The sequence below is a fragment of the Macaca thibetana genome, chromosome 2 (assembly GCF_024542745.1).
Source record: "Macaca thibetana thibetana isolate TM-01 chromosome 2, ASM2454274v1, whole genome shotgun sequence".
NCBI classification, from domain to species: domain Eukaryota; kingdom Metazoa; phylum Chordata; class Mammalia; order Primates; family Cercopithecidae; genus Macaca; species Macaca thibetana.
Window position 1 is genome coordinate 118116658 of NC_065579.1, and position 8541 is coordinate 118125198.

At 37.5% G+C, this 8541-nt stretch overlaps 1 long non-coding RNA gene across 1 annotated transcript; it reads right to left on the reverse strand.

Annotated features, from left to right (window-relative positions):
* Positions 1-322: 322 nt before the first annotated feature.
* On the reverse strand, positions 323-8004 carry LOC126948851 (uncharacterized). Its single transcript, XR_007723546.1, has 3 exons — positions 7892-8004; positions 6234-6282; positions 323-488 (listed from the first exon to the last, which is right to left on the reverse strand). It is a non-coding gene; the product is annotated as an uncharacterized LOC126948851 (long non-coding RNA).
* Between the last annotated feature and the right edge of the window lie 537 nt (positions 8005-8541).

Consider the following 8541-nt stretch of genomic DNA (forward strand, 5'->3'; position numbering starts at 1 on the left):
TAGAGAGTCCTCACTCTGTGCCAAGCATGTACTGGGGCTGAAGCAGTGAGAAAAATAGTCTCTGATCTTAAAAAGCACACACTGTACTGGGCAGAGTAAGACAATGAACATATGTCAATTTAGTATCTCGTTTTCAGGAAAACATGTTCAGAGATTCAAAGCTCACCACTCCTGCCGCCTTCACACAGACACCCTGAAATGGAAGCTCACAGAAAGCTATAAACACAGACAAAGCAGCTGGCCTCATGTCTATAATTTTAGGTAGCCAAGAAAAACTGCCTGTGACAATCATATACACAAAAAACCAATCATTCAGGCACTGGAAAAATGCTATCCTTGCAAAGGAATGTTTAAGGATGTGGACTCCTCTAAAGGATGGACCTCTGTAAGGGAATGTGTGTTTGCCAAGGGCTCCTTCTGGTGCCTGGGGGTCTTCTTCCACTTTCTTGCACCTGTTCTGCTGTTATATTCATATACATTCCCAGAGACTGTGGGAAGGAAAAAACAAAACACAGACAAAGTGAATTACAGTGAACTTGCAAAGCATTTATTTTTCCCATGAAATGTTTTATTGAGCATTTGCTAGATAGCTGGCATAGTGATGAGTTTATCTTCTCAAGTCTTGTTCTCTTACCAAAGGAAAAACTAGAAGCAGAACCTGAAGCAGTATGTGGTTTCATATGCATTAAAAATTGCCCCTTTAACACAAGGGAGTTATTTTGTGGTATCGGAACAGTTTTGCATCTTGATAGTGGTAGTAGTTATCTGGATCTATAAAGGTAATTAAATGTCATACACATAGACATATAAAAATAAATATACGCAATAACTGGGGAAATCTTAGTAAAGTCTGTGGTCTGTTTGTTGTGTTGTACCAACGTCAATTTCCTGATTTTGGCAATGTGCTATAGTAATGAAAGATGTGACCTGTGGGGAAAGCTGGGTAATGGGTACACAGTACCTCTCTGTATTATTTTTTTTTGTAATTTTTTGTGAGTTTGTAATTGTTTGAAAAGCAAAAGTTTTTTTAAGTCAAATGGGTTTTTTAATTGAAATTAATCTGCCATGTATAGGGTCTGAGGTTTAATTAGCCAACCCTTCACAGAAACAATAATGTAGTAACAGTAATATACAAGAGAAAAGAAATAAGGTAAAAAAAATGGCCTGATATAGTAGGAAATCAACCAATTATTTCTTAGGTGACTGAGGTGTAATTAATGAATGAAAAGAACAATGATAACAGTAATAACTGATCCTATAGTATTTACTATATGCCAGACTCTGTTTTCACATATCAATTTATTTAATCTGTTCAATGTCCTTGTTAGGTAGTAAATATTATTTGCCACATTTTAGAAATAAGAGAGCTGGAGCACAGATATGTTAAGTAATCTGCCAATACCACATCATCTATAAGTGACAGACCTAGATTTGAATCCCAGCAGTCCAGCTGCAGACTCCAAATACTAACAACCTAGGGCAGGGGGCCACGTTTTATCTCACTTTAGGTTGGGCTCCATGAACAAAATAGTACCTTATGCATCATATTTTAGGTTCCACAGAACATTTGATAAACGATAGTACGTTCTAACAAATATAGCTAAACCTATTTTTATTTTAAAGTATTTTTCTTCTTTAAATGTCATGTGAAACTTCACAGTGCTAAGTCTGCTCTCAAAGACACATTAATTGAAAGGTGATTCTTCTTCCAGGACCACTGTACTAAAGTGGACAATGCATTTCCCTTCCTTCACACACACAAAAATCTATACCACCAAAAAGTCTATACCCTCATTCAACAGTTCATGTTGGAACTGAAAACCAATTGCTGAGGTACACATCAAACATCCAGGTTCAAAATAAGTCAAATGTATCCATCCAAACATACAGTAACAATGTCTTCCTATTGAGTAGACCAAAGGTGATGAGTATCTGTCAAACACTGAATCAACAAAAAGTGACTGCAATAGCTTGTTGTCTTTATTAGATCTTGTACACTTGTTTTTTTCTCTTGAAAATGGAAGTACCTAAAGCCACGTCTTTGTTGATCCACTGGTTTTTGTCAGGCCATTCAATGATAGGAGAGGTCATGAATAGTGTTAGGGATAAAGGTTTCTGCGTCAGACTGCCTGGCTTCTAATCCTGACTCCTTCCTCTCACTAAAATATGGTTGTAGGGAAGTTGCCTTATCTCTCTTGGCCACAGTTTTCTCATTTATAAAATGAGGATAATACTAGTCACTACCTCATAAGTAGTTGTCAGAATGTACAATTCATGTAAAAGCATTTTGACCACACTCAGAATTCAGTAAATGTTTACTGTAATTTGATATTAGAAATACCCTAAAAACATCTTGCAATAAGTCTGCAACTGCATAAATATAAACATTTTCAGTTTGCTAAGAATAATAATGTTAAAATTAACTAGATTACATAGCAGCATTATTCACACTAGCCAAAAGGTGGAAGCAATGCAAGAATCCGTTGATGGATGACTGGACAAACAAAATGTGGTATGTAAGTACAAGGGAATGTTTATTCTACCTTAAACAGGCAGGAAATTTTGACACATGCTGCAACGTAGATGAACCTTGAAGAAAGACATTATACTAAGTAAAAAAAAGCCAGCCACACAAAAACAAATATTGTATGAGTCTACTTACATGAAGTACTTAGAGTAGTCAAATTCATAGAGACAGAAAGTAGAATGGTGGTTAACAGAGGCTATGGGGAGGGGAGATCAGAAAGCTATTGTTTAATGAGTATAGAGTTTCAGTTAGGGAAGACGAAAGTGTTCTGGAGGTAGTGGTGATGGTTGCACAGCAATGTGCATGTACTTAGTGCCACAGAACTGTACATTTATAAATGGTTAAAATGATAATTCTGTGTTGTATATATTTAACACAATAAAGATTTAAACAACTTAATAATTATGAACTGCTTAGAACAAGCCTGGTACTTTGTAAGTACTAAATGAGTATTTATAAAATATACTTTTTTACGGATCATCACTGGTCATTAGAGAAATGCAAATCAAAACCACAATGAGATACCATCTCATGCCGGTTAGAATGGTGATCATTAAAAAGTCAGGAAACAACAGATGCTGAATAGGATGTGGAGAAATAGGAATGCTTTTACACTGTTGGTGGGAGTGTAAACTAGTTCAACCATTGTGGAAGACAGTGTGACAATTCCTCCAGGATCTAGAACCAGAAATACCATTTGACCCAGCAATCCCATTACTGGGTATATACCCAAAGCATTATAAACTGTTCTACTATAAAGACACATACACACATATGTGACACATACACACATATGTTTATTGCAGCACTATTCAAAATAGCAAAGACTTGGAGCCAACCCAAATGCCCATCAGTGATAGACTGGATAAAGAAAATGTGGCACATATACACCATGGAATACTATGCAGCTATAAAAATGGATGAGTTCATGTCCTTTGCAGGACATGGATGAAGGTAGAAACTATCATTCTCAGCAAACTAACACAGGAACAGAAAATCAAACACCACATGTTCTCACTCATAAGTGGGAGTTGAACCATGAGAACATATGTACACAGGGAGGGGAACATCACACACCAGGGCCTGTCAGGAGGTGGGGGGCTAGAGGAGGGATAGCATTAGGAGAAATACCTAATGTAGATGACAGGTTGATGGTTGCAGCAAACCACCATGGCACGTGTATACCTATGTAACAAACCTGCATGTTCTGCATATGTATCCCAGACCTTAAAGTATAATAATAAAAAAACCTATATATATATATACTTTTTTAAAGAAGGAAACAAGAAATGGCATACAGTAATTTTTATCAGTTCCAATAATAAGAAGAAAGTAGAGAAAGAACCCAGAGAAGGGCATGGAGGTCCATTGCGGGCTGCTCTGCCATTCTTACACCAAGAAGTCTGGTACAAGACACTCCACCCACAGCTGGCACACAACAGTCATCTTACTGCCCTTGTACCTAAGGACCTAGCTACCTACTCCTTATCTGACTCTATTCTACCACTATTAAGATGAAATCTCTGCTCTAAACATTTCCACTAACTCTTTTCCTCCCTTTGAAAGGAAAGAAAGCCATGTTACTCTAGACACATTTATTCCATACTCTAGACTTTAAGCCTTGTTTTAATATCCATGAAATGGGGACAACAATGATACTTCTTTCACAGGAAGATAGAATATGAAAATAGAATGTTAATCTCATTGTTTGGAACTTCAATAGGACAAGTCATATTTAGCATAGGTGAGCACTCAATAAATGTTCATGTATGCTTTCAATGAATTCCTGGAAATTGGAACTCATTAGGGCCAAGTTATTTAATATAGATCAGATTAGGATATAAATAGTATGTTTTTAATTTTACAAAACACTTTTTAAAGGAATGACTTGCTTTAAGGAGAGCTTGGCAGTCAGTAATAAAGCATCAATAATTGCATGCCAAGCTATCCAGAGGTGTCAGGATTTAACTTGCAGTAAAGTGTCTCAAGCTGTTATCGTGCCAATGAGTCTTCTATGGCTAATACCTCATGTTGAGTGACAGTTTACAAAATGACTTTTACTTTATTATATTCATGTTTAAACTTCACAACCACCCCATGAAAGAGAGAAAGCCCACACTGTTGTGCCTTCTTTGCAGCCAGTGAAAGGGAGACTCGGGGAGGTTAAGTGCTTTGTCCATGTTCACATGGAGTGTTAGTAGTTGTGTCAACACTCAAACCCTAGTCTTCTAACTCTATACCAGGGCTTTTCCAATAACTCTGATGACTTTCTATTTCTGCCTCTTTCTTTAGGAAAGAAATGCATGAAAAAAAAACCTTCAAAATGTTTTATAAAATGGAGGTATGATCTGCTTGGCAATTCCAGGGATCATAACAGATAAATCTTTAGAACAGGGATTGCAAATCCATGACCCATTTGGACTATAGATGTGGTTGATTAAAGATGGCTACAAATTCTTTGACTCCCGTACCTTGAGAAGTGGGGTGCTGCTCCTCTCTTTGAATCTGGATAGACTCTGACTGCTTTAATGAAGCAGAAGTGATGCTATGCCAATTTCTAGGCCTGATCCTCAAGAAATCACAACTTTCCCTCCTATCTCTTGGGCTTTCTCCAAGAGATCTAAACTGCCATGTAGGGGGTTCACCTATCCCTGCTGGAGCAACTATATGAAGAGTCTCTGTATTAGTCCGTTCTCATGCTGCTAATAAAGACACACCTGAGACTGCACAATTTATAAATGAAAGAGGTTTAATGGACTCACAGTTCCACATGACTGGGGAAGCCTCACAATCATAGCAGAAAGTAAAAGAGAAGCAAAGGCACATCTTACATGGCGGCAGGCAAGAGAGCTTGTGCAGGGGAACTCCCATTTATAAAACTATCAGATCTCGTGAGATTTATTCACTACCAGTTTCGTGGGGGAAACTGACCCCACGATTCAATTATTTCCACCTGGCCCCGCCCTTGGCATGTGGGGATTATTACAATTCAAGGTGAGATTTGGGTGGGGACACAGCCAAACCATATCAGGCCCTGAGATTATATGAAGAGGAAGTGGGACCCAGCAGGGCCAAACTGTAACTGTTCCCACCAAGCTATCATGCTTGTGAGTTAAGCCACTGTGGACCTGCAAGACCAGACAGACTGCCAGCTGAATACCATTGAAGTGACCCTTTATAAAGCAACAACAACAACAAAAAAAGGTCCAGGTGATAACCTGTTCAAATTCCTGACACACTAAAATGTGAGATATAATAAAATGGTGGTTATTCTAAGCTAGTAAGTCTTGGGGGAAGTTTGTTGCACAACATATAACTAGGGAATGAGGTAGATGCGTTTTATTTGGCCTACACAGTAGAGTTTAATTGAATTATTTGACTACTTTTAAAGGTGGGTGGATTTCATGTAACAATTTAGATTTCTAGCTTCCTTTTGAAGTACCAAAATTATGGCAACACAAGGCCTCTTCCCAGTAATTTGATGGAGTTGAGTGACAGCCACGTCCCCCAAGCATTAGCTGCCATTGATGATTGAATTTACTGTTTTATCTGACCTCTTACAGTCATTTATTTTACCTGCCTGGTCCTAAAATAGTATTCCTTAGGACACAGTCTCATTTTATAAAAGAGTAAGTAATTCATTCACATAGTTTAATATCTAAATAGGTGAAATGCACTTAACTCAAAAGATATTTAAACACCATACCTGGATCAATGGCTCCTCCATCAAACACAGTCTCATATACAGTGGTTTCCTTTTAAAAAGCACAATGTATTAGCAATAAAGTCAGCTTGAGAAGATTTGTTTTTACAAGCATTGAAGACTTTGAGCAGATGACTTCTTATAAGTTACCTCATCTTTCTAATTTATAGAGGGCTAACAGCCTCAAGACAAAAGACTTCCTGCTGTTTGTATCTCCTCCTAATCCCATCCCCCACATCAGTCTGCCTGTCATGCCCTCTTATCATGTATGGGAGGTGCTATGGGCTGAAATATGTCCCCCAAAATTCATATGTTGAAATCCTAACCCTAACCTCAGCGTGTGACTGCATTTGGAGATAGAGTCATTAAGTTAAATGAGATCACATGAGTGAGCCTTAATCCAATACGACTGATGTCCTTCTAAGAATTGGAGACTAGAACACAAACAGCACATGCTGAGGGATGACTGTGAGGACATAGTAAGAAGGTGGCCATCTGCAAGCCAAAGAGAGAGACCTCAGAAGAAACTAAATCTGCTGACACCTTGATCTTGGACTTCCAGCCTCTAGCACTGTGAGAGATAAATTTACGTGGTCTAAGCTACCCAGGCTGTCATATTTTGTTATGGCAGATGAAGCAGACTCATACAGGAGATGAGCTGGCATTGGTTTACTAAAGGAAGAGGCAGAGGAAGGAAGCATTGAAAGAGAACCAGTTTATGAAACAATATTGTGATCAATTAGGATTCGGCTAGAAATGTTCTTGGTTTATGAGGAGGTAAGCAGAGAGAAGAAAGGAAATGAAGACTAAAAATGCCCTCCTTGTTCCATTCTACATTGGCTTTTCCTGGAACCAGCCTTATCCTTGTACAGTCATTTATATGGATCATTTAGTGAATGAGCCTCAGCCAATTTGAAGATGGTTTGCATACTCTAGGGTTTAGATTTTTTAACATCTGCTAAGAAACTCCAGGGTTGAAGAACTTATTTAGATCAATCACATGTATAAACTACTTACAAATACAGTGTTTATGTTTATTTCTATTTTATTTACTTATTTTTTAGATGGAGTCTCATTCTATCACCCAGACTGGAGTGCAATGACATGATCTTGACTCACTGCAACCTCCACCTCCCGGGCTCAAGCAATTCTCATGCCTCAGTGTCCCAATAGCTGGGACTACAGGCATGCACCACTATACCTAGCTAATTTTTGTATTTTTAGTAGAGACAGGGTTTTGCCATGTTGCCCAGGCTGGTCTCAAGTTCCTGACCTCAAGTCATCTGCCCTTCTCAGCCTCCCAAAGTGCTGGAATTACAGGTGTGAGCCACCATGCCTGGACTAGTTTTTATTTTTAAGAATGGTGAATAACGCTAAGGTTCCCTTTGTCTAGAGGTTGTTTTTTTTTTTTTTTTCTTGAATGCATGTGTAGTACTTGAGGCAGATTTTGATCTAAGCCAAATTCTAAAACTTAACCTGAATTTACAGTTTTGTAATGCACACAAATTCAGCAAAAGGAGATAACTTGAAATTCTTTTACTTCCTATGATGATTGAGTATGTTTACCATATGTTTATATGAAAGAACTTCTCATTGAACAACAATTACAAGGAAAAATGTTCTCTTTCTTTTACTGTAGAGGTTCACAAAAATGTACTTACTGTTAACACTTCTAATTTTTTATTTCTGTTTCCTGTGGCAATAATTTCCTTTTGATTTCCTTTGCCTATTACAAAATAAATAAATAAAAGTCAAGTATCTGATGAGTGGCTTTTTAAAAATCACACAATTCAAGCATAGTCATGTAACAATTAACAATCTGTATCTTACCTACAATATACTTAATTCCTCTGTATGAAAAGAAAATTTGACAAAATATCAGCTTTATTATGTTAACAGATGACAAAAATAATTTCATTCAATAGTCAGTACATGATTATCCCATCTCCAAGAAAAGAGAAATTCAGTATAAGGAAGAATAAAATGGTCTTCATTAACCATCACCACCACATCCTTCACTGCACCATAAACAGATTCTATTTAGTTAATAAACATTCATATCCAACTCATTTTTGAAGTCATGATGTTCTGCACTCCGAAGAGATATTTTTAGATGGTGAGGAAAGTAGCTATATTTTCTATCCACTTATTTGGCCTCTCTGCCCTGCTCCAGACATGCTCCAGAGAGACTTAAAACCAGTCAGATGTGTGGAGAGGGTACCTAATTTATCACCAGTCCCTCAACTAGTTTCTGGTGCTAATCAAACACCTATGAAACCACTTGCATCAAAATAATATGAAAAAATTGTTT